Source organism: Pantherophis guttatus, chromosome 4, assembly GCF_059756535.1.
Source record: "Pantherophis guttatus breed Tessera chromosome 4, ASM5975653v1, whole genome shotgun sequence".
In the NCBI taxonomy this organism is placed as follows: Eukaryota; Metazoa; Chordata; class Lepidosauria; order Squamata; family Colubridae; genus Pantherophis; species Pantherophis guttatus.
The window spans coordinates 17,195,664-17,204,492 of record NC_142066.1 but is presented as its reverse complement, the minus strand read 5'-3'; positions in this window follow the sequence as shown (position 1 = coordinate 17,204,492).

Sequence of the window (8,829 nt, the reverse complement as noted above, 5' to 3'; positions counted from 1 at the left end):
ATGCTATTGGACAAAGGTCCAGACACATAGATATAAAATTTAAACATGTGAGACAATTATCTCAGGATGGATTTATCAAAGCAGTGCATTGTGATACTTCAGAACAATTAGCTGACATATTGACAAAGCCTTTACCTTCTAAGCAACATAAATATTTAACTTCGAAGTTGTATGTTTTGTATTGTCCTGAATCTGAATGTAATTGGTGTTGCATAACGAATCGGCATTTAGAGGGGGATTTGTCAGATGTAAATGCCTTATTCTCTAATGTGTAAATAGTATATGAACGGGGTATCAGGGGTTAACTTAATCTTCACTTGTTAATGTATTCATAATTCACCACTCCCACATATAGCTCCACCCATTGTATATATAAGGAGCTACATGCACCCTTTTCCTTGCTTCTATCTGTGAATATTCAGTGAATATAGAATGCCTATTGTAAATAAAAGGAAATATATTTAAACCTTTAACTCTTACTAATCTTATTGAGTCTGATCCTGAAAATATTGCAACATTTCCAATTTGGATTTTCAGAAAGGACTTATTTGGAAATGTGACCCAATTTAAAATATCAAGTCCAGTTTCTAATTCCCCATTGGGACCAAAAGAAACCTGTTCTCCAGCACTGTTGTTAAAGGAGACTTGTTACAAGAAACGGTGGAGCTACAGGAAGATGACAAAAAAGAGGAAAGAAACAGGAAAGTTATCAGGAAACTTTGTTTCTTTCAATTTGGCCTAGGCTTAAAGAAAAGTAAGATGTTGCATTTTGCCTTGGTCAAACTATTTCAAACTGGTAAAAAAAAAATAGTTTTATTAAATACATTTTCAACTCTCAGCTGAAAAACTGAATTCCAACAGAAAATCAAGAAAGGGACAGATATAGTAAATTACTTTGCTTTGATTGAGCATTTCAGAAATGGGGAATTCAGTGTTCTGCCATATAATAGGCAAGATAGAGAGAATGGCATGTTAACAGAGGCCAGAATTGTGTTCACACAACATTGGAAGGGCGAGAAGATCCCCACAGAAGAAAAGATAATAACAAAAATTGTAGAATGTGCAGAAATGAATAAATTAACATTTGAAATTAAAGAAAAGGAAGACACTGAATATTTTGAGGTATGGGATCTGTTCTATTGGTGGTTAAATAAAAGAAACAGGAGTTAGAATTTCTAGGATGACAAGAGAAAGATTAAAGAGAAAGATTAATCTCACTACTAGGGTTATTTACTGTAACTTATTAATTTTGATTAAGTTTGATTAGTATTACTAATTAATATGTAAAAGAAGGAAAAGCACTATTATTATGAAACATATTATGACTATGACGAATATTACTCCAAAGAACTGTAACCAGTCAACACACTGTACATATGGATTTTGAACATGTTGCTCTTTTTTATCTATATTATTAAAAAAAAGAAAAGAAAAGATAGAGAGTGGCATGGTGGCCTAGTGGTGAAGACCCTTGCATCCCATTTGTCCTAATCAGTGAGAACTCTTTCTCCATGAGGGCACAAAGAGAAAATATCTGCTGTGAACTCTGTGTGGCATCAGGAAGGACCAGTAAAAACTCAGCTCCATTCAGTTGCCCCAACTCTACTCTTAATTAAAGGATTACAGCAATGGTGAAATCCAATTTTTTTTACTACCGGTTCTGTGAGCGTGGCTTGTTGGGCATGGCAGGGGAAGGAAAATCCCCATTCCCAACCCACTCTGGCCAGAGGTGGTATTTGCCGGTTCTCTGAACTACTCAAAATTTCTGCTACCGGTTCTCCAGAACCTGTCAGAACCTGCTGAATTTCACCCCTGGATTACAGGGTCATAAAAAGAGTCTTAGTGTAGGCAAGGTAGAATTCTCTGAGACAGACAATTTTACTTCCATCCAGGGGTAATTCCAGGTGTTAGTTTTGAGAAAAAAAAATAAACTTGAACTATTCTTCATGCAATTCATTGACAACTTTGTTATTCACTGAAAGTAACACTAAGTATAGTTGCCTTTTGAATACGTACCTTTGAAACCTTTGAATCTTAGTAACTCAAAAATTAAGCTGGTGAGGAATAATAATGCTATCCAGTAGTAAATAGTTTTCAAATTTCTACATATAAAATTGTCAAATATAATGGATTGAATAAGATCCTGTACCTACCATGTTTCCCCCAAAATAAGACCTTATACTTTTTTGAACCCTGAAATAAGTGCTCGGCCTTATTGCCGATTGGCCTTATTATCAGGGAATGTCTTATTTTGGGGAAAACAGGGTACCATTTTAGACATAAAATGAAGTTCATATGTTACAAATCTTTGTGTCTTTATCAAAACCTTAGATTTATATTCCATTTTTTTTTCATATGAAAATATCATCTACTTCTATATAGCTTTCAAAACTATATAGAAATTATTCTGTTAAAACATAGGGTGCGATCAAACATAGGACATGTTGTGAGGGTTAAGATTGTGAACCATTATATATTGTCCTGTCCAAAGAGGAGTATGTTAGGAAATGGTTATTGCCTTATTGGTTGGTCAGGAAATATATAAGACAACATTGTATGTTTGTATTATGTGAATGTATTACGTAGCTTTAGGAATTGTGCTGAGTCATTCTGCATCCTAACTGGCTGAGCTCTGTAGCCAATGTATTTAAGGAGAGCTAAAGTATGGTTAGTGTAGACGCTACACCATTTTACCTGCTGCTACGCTGTAACTCTTTTTGATCTCTCTATGGTCAATGGTTTGATCATGATTATTTATTTACTGCTTTCTTATATTTATTGAACTGTTTTTATATTGTTCCTGATTGTTCCTTGTATTTTTCAACAAACTGGTAAGAGGATTTTATATCCCTGGATTGATTTTATATTGCACTTTATATGGCTAAGACTTGGATTGTTAAAGGACTATGATTTTGCTTTTCCCTAAAAGTAAAATACTATAAAACCCAGTTTGTCTGTATGTTATTCACAATTACTCTCAAAATGTTTCTATGCATAAAACTCTAACAGTACTCTGCTTTATAAATCACATCTTCAGGTGTAACTCAAAAATATCCTTAACAAAAACAACACAACAAAACAAATCACAAAACCAGTCTCTTATTCTAGAACTTGATGATTAACCCAAATTTGTATTAGCCAGCATTACTTGCCAGGGTGACTGGAGGAAGAGCTTCCATCTCCTCTCATTCATTTTTCATTTCCCTTTGAGTTTGGCGGAGCGCATGGCCTTCAGAGCATGTGCCACAGCATAGACTGCATTGTAGACACTGTAACTATGTCCATTCATGGTGGTCTCAAAGACAGAATTAGGAAGAGTCTCCAGCTTCTCTTCTCCAGTGCAGATCCTTTCAGCATTCTCATTTCTAATATCACTGGAGAAGGAGCACTCAAATGCAACTTTCCAAAAATCCCTAATAAACCCATCGTTGTTTTCTAAGTGTGGGTTTCTCTTCTGCATAAATTGCTGGAATCCGGTCAACTGCTTTAAGTGAATTGCAAAAGAAAGTGCATCATGGAGAAAATCAATGGGCAACGGTCTTTGCATTTGAATGGACGAGAATTCCATCTGAGCTGTCATGATCCAAACTTTGGCCGTTCTCTCCTTTGGAATGTTATCATAACTGAAAAAAATAGTTCATTAGCCTCAAAGGCACCAAGCCTGTAATTTCAGCACTTAAGATAACTGCAATGACTATACTTTCCATGATCAGTTTGAATCTTTTACTTGCATTTTCTATCCACTCAACAGCTGCATTACCATATATCATCTGGGGAAGACAGTCTATAAAGTCAAAGCAGATTCCTCTCTCTGAAAACATGGAAAGTCTCTTCTGAATGAATCTTTCTCTTTCTTCCTCAATCAGAAAAACTAACCCAACCCAGGTCCATCCAAAATGCAACAATAAGTGAAGTATTGCTTTAAATTGATGGGTTTCATCTGGGAACATCCATTTGACAAACATAGCTGTTTCAGTATTTACCAATGGAGCTGATCCATATGAGATCTAAATGGAGAAAGTCAGAAGAACATAGGAATTAAGGATCTCTTCCAAAATAAAAATAATAATAATAAAAACCAATGCATGTGTGTTTATTTAATCCGATTTCTGGGTTTGAGTGGGATACAAAAATTATTTAATCTATTTTTAATAGTTTTTAACTTTTGTATGTTCTTTGTATTTTTATCTTGGCTGTTCACCACCCTGAGTCCTCCGGGAGTAGGGCAGTATACAAATATGATTAAATAAATAAAATAAATACAAAAATAGGGTGCTGAAAATTAGTTTTAGATGACATCTGCAATTTTCCTCATCAAGCAAAAAGGGACAGCCCTTTCAAGACGTTCTTACTCGGATAAGGGGGAATTGAAAGAGAAACAAAAACTGGAAGAACAGGGGATTGAGACAGATTGGTATATGTATATGCAAATATGAACAAGATATGAAAAAGATGCTAAATTATATGGTTTTTATTTGGAAAAGACTGTGCTGGATAGGATACTCACAGGAACAGAGGAAAATTTAATTAAAAAAAATATAATTTCTTGCTGTACATTGAATTGGAGGAGAAGCAAGTAAAAGAAACAATGATAGCTTGGGAAAGAAATTTTGGATATTCAATCGATCTTGAAAAATGGCAACAACTATGGGAAAGGAACTATAAATTAATGATCCACTGCATAAAAGGAAAATCAATGTAAAATGTTTTATAGATGGCATATGCCACCGGAGAAGTTAGAAAAAATGTTTAAAGATAAATCAGCTAAATGTTGGAAATGTTACCCAACAGGATCTTATTACCATATGTGGTGGACATGCCCTGAAACAAATAATTATTGGAATAAAATAAAAACTTGGTTGGAAGAAATGATACAGTAACGTATTGAACTTAAACCAGAGTTGTTCCTATTGGGTATCCTTCCTGAAAAAATTAGTAAGGAATATATTTACCTGATTATACATGTAATAACAGCTGCAAGAATTGTTTATGCTCAAAACTGAAAAGCAGAGAAAATACCTTTGGAAGAAGAAGTAATTTTAAAAAAATTAGATTATGCAGAAATGAATAGATTAACTTTGATGATTAAGGATAGGGAAGAGTCAGAATATTTTAAGATATGGAATTACTTTTATCGTTGGTTGGAAAAGAGATATAAATGACTAATTTTATAATTATATATAAAAACTTGATGATTAGAATATTGTTTTAGCAATGAATTGTTAGAATGGTTTGGATGAAGATCAAGATAGAAGAAACTTATGGAAGAGAAGAAGAACCTTGGAAGATAACACCGAGATGTCATAGGGAAGGGATGACTGATGTATTAAATGTTTGTTTGTCTTATAAATAAATAAATAAATAAATAAATAAATAAATAAATAAATAAATAAACAAAAACCAAGATGTTCTTACTCGTGGTTTTGCTTAAATTTCCATTTCAGTGACCCACCTTTTGAATATAATAAATAGCTGGTGAACAACTCATATTGATCCATTTTTTGTCTCACCTGGGGTACTTTGTAGTTGCATAGAGTGATTGCCATGCTGAGACAGGTGTTAATATCGGGTCCTCCAATGACAACTACTGTGTTGGTCTGGTCATTGCATTTGTAGTTGGGTATAAATTTATCCTTTGTAGATAGGAATTCCATTGCTAAATGATAAGTTGTAATTGCCACAGAATAGTGAGTAGCGATATGGAAACCAAGGCTAACATTGGGTAAAATCCCAGAATGTTCATTGATTTCCTTTACAGCAAATGCCAGAGCCAAAGTGTGCTGGTAATTATGAGTGAGGAACCTTCAGCGAGAGTTAGAAACTGTCAATATATTTCTGTTTCAGAATTGGACAGCTGTTTTAATGTATATGTATAAATTATATATAAATAAAGATATAAGTTAGTGCTTACTGTTTCTTCTGGACACTTACAAATTGGTCACTAAGAAATAGCCCTAGATTGTATCAACTAAGAAACACTGACCAAGATCAGAGAGAAAACATATCAGGAAATATTATAGGAAGTGAATATAGTCAGCCCAGAGGGCAGAAGGAAAGGCTGACTGAAACCTTTAAATGAATTAAAAAGTGTCAATAAGGTTCTAGAAGACAGTATTCTCAATATTAATTACAACATAAGAACATGGGGGACCTTGTTGAATGAAGGAAGTTTCCTGAAGAGAATGAAATTCATTTACTTTATGATTAAAACTAATAATATCCATCTCAATTTCAATATCAGTATTAGGATAGGTCTAGAATTAAGAAAGGGAGTAAATACGGTCACTGGAACAGGCCATAACCACCGACTAGCAACCAATACCTTTAAGCATTAAAGTGAAAGAAAATACAGCTTTTAGGTAGCAATGTGGGGAAGAGGTGGGGTGGTATGAGGAGGAGGGAAAGTAGTAGGATACTTACAAGTACTGATCAAGGACGTCAGAAGAAGGAAGGCTTTTGTGAAAAACAGGAAAACTCCATTACCTTTTTAAAGAGGAAACAGAGGCTAAAATAAGCATAGGACAGAGTTTATTCACTTTGCAAAGGGCCTTTCTCTCTGGAGGAGAGAAAAGACGAAAAGAAAACAAATTACACGGGTTATATAGTCTTCAGGATACATCAGAATACACATCAATAAAGTCCCTTGGGAATCAGTTTCAGATCTTATATAACTTATGTAGTACATGAGTCACCCTGGAAATTCCCCAATTTCCCAATAGAAATATCCCTCAAAAACATCAATTGCGTACTTCCCTTTTCCTAGAACAAACAAACCTCAAAACAATCTCATTTCAGTACTTTTCCCAGAACATCAGTTTCTGTCAAAACAACTGCATGATACATATTTCCTTCAAGGTAATCATTTCAGAAAATCCTTATTATATTCTTTTTGTCTAGTTATATAATCAGGTTATACAAGGTAAAATAAGGCACTTAAAATGGCGTAACTCAGGTTATGCTTTTACAGGAATAATTATTATATCTCTCACAGCTTTGAAAAGTGATCTCATTTGTAAGAAAGAAAACCTGATAAATAATAGCAGCAATGATTAAATCTCCAGACTGGTAATATTTATGAACAATTGGAGAAGGACTACTAAGTTTGCAGGTGTAGGGCGGAGAAATGCACATCATAGTTGGGAAAAAAAGTAAAACTAATGTTCTGAATATAAGAAATTCATTATAATATGTAGTCATTGTAGACATGAAACAGTAACTCCTATGTTACCATTCAGCTAACTCATTAACTGTATCTAAAGTTAAGATAATGAACTTCGGAGGTCTTCTAATGAAATATCAGAGATGAAATACAAATCCTTTTACTCCCTACATTCATGTCTTTATTTCTAAGCAGATATTAATAGAATTCAATGTCTTAATCCAAGGTCATGGTTTTTACAGTGTTTGTTGGAATTCCCTTAAGATTTGGAGAAGAAGGGACAATAACTATCCTTAATCACTAATCAGTACCATTCTTTGCAATGGTGCATTGAGAAATATCAGAAAGAAACATGTTTATCATATCTCAATAGACACTGCAAAACTGCTATGAACATTTGGAAGACGTGAAGAACAAATGGGGGAATGAGAGTTCATGTGCACAGAAGAAAACAAAACACAACTATAAACGGAGTATGGAAATACATCTGCTGAGGTCATTTTTCTCAACAATTTTGTTTAACACTTAATACTTTGCTAAATACAACAATTTGTTTTTGTTTTTTTAAAAAAAAACAATCTTAAATTGTTCTGGTTTTAAGGCTTCATTTTATTGATATAATTGTACAGCACCCAATGTGCCTCTCTGAAGGAAATGGGAAGTAAAGAAGTGTGGAACTAATAAACAAACAAACAAACAAACAAACATATATATATGGGATCTACCTTGAAAAGGAGTACTATAACAATTATTCACACTCTAGAAGAACATTATTTTAGAATGTGGAAAATGGTGTCCATCAGAAATTAGACACTGAGATGGGAGTTGAGCTTGTTATGGTGGATGTATGGTTCCCTAAAGATCAGATGAGCATTTTCAGAGTGGTTCTTCTGCTCTTCTCAAGATCCTGGAGCAATCAGGAGAATGTTTGAGACCATCCAAATATCAAAATAACTTTTAAGATATTTCTTTTTTTCTTTTCTTTTCTTTTCTTTTCTTTTCTTTTCTTTTCTTTTCTTTTCTTTTCTTTTCTTTTCTTTTCTTTCTCTCTAATTATTTGATGTGTTTTCAATATACAGCCTGGGACTCACATCATTGCAAGAGGAAAGGGATAACAACAAGACATTTTCAGTTTTGTCAAAACATGGATTTTGTATCACTCCAGTACACAGCTGCCCCAAGAGCTTGAAAGAAGGTAGTAAAAGCTGAAATGATTGTATTTGTCAATGAGTTAAGATGTATTTAGGCTTTCCAAAAAGAGCAAGTATCTAATTTAATCATCTCATCTCATCTCATCTCATCTCATCTCATCTCATCTCATCTAAATGTTATATCACCATTTAGCTAACTCTTTAGGTCTCAATAGCTACATGGAGAATGATGATTGACATGGTTAGGGTGCTAGATTGATGATCAGCAGGCTTACATTCAAGATCAGGTTGTTGCCGCTTGTTCGCATGGGCTCTTATCACTTGCTCCATGTCCTGCGGACACAACAGTTTGAAAGCAGATGGCCATGAATAGATAGATGAGTACCATTTCAGTGGGAAACCTATTGAGGACTTGAAAGGGGCCCCCAACTGAGTGTCCCCTAGACGATGGTGATATCACCAGTTGCTCCTTTCACCATGGAAGCACTTCAGTGCTTCTAATATGAGGGAATAAACCTA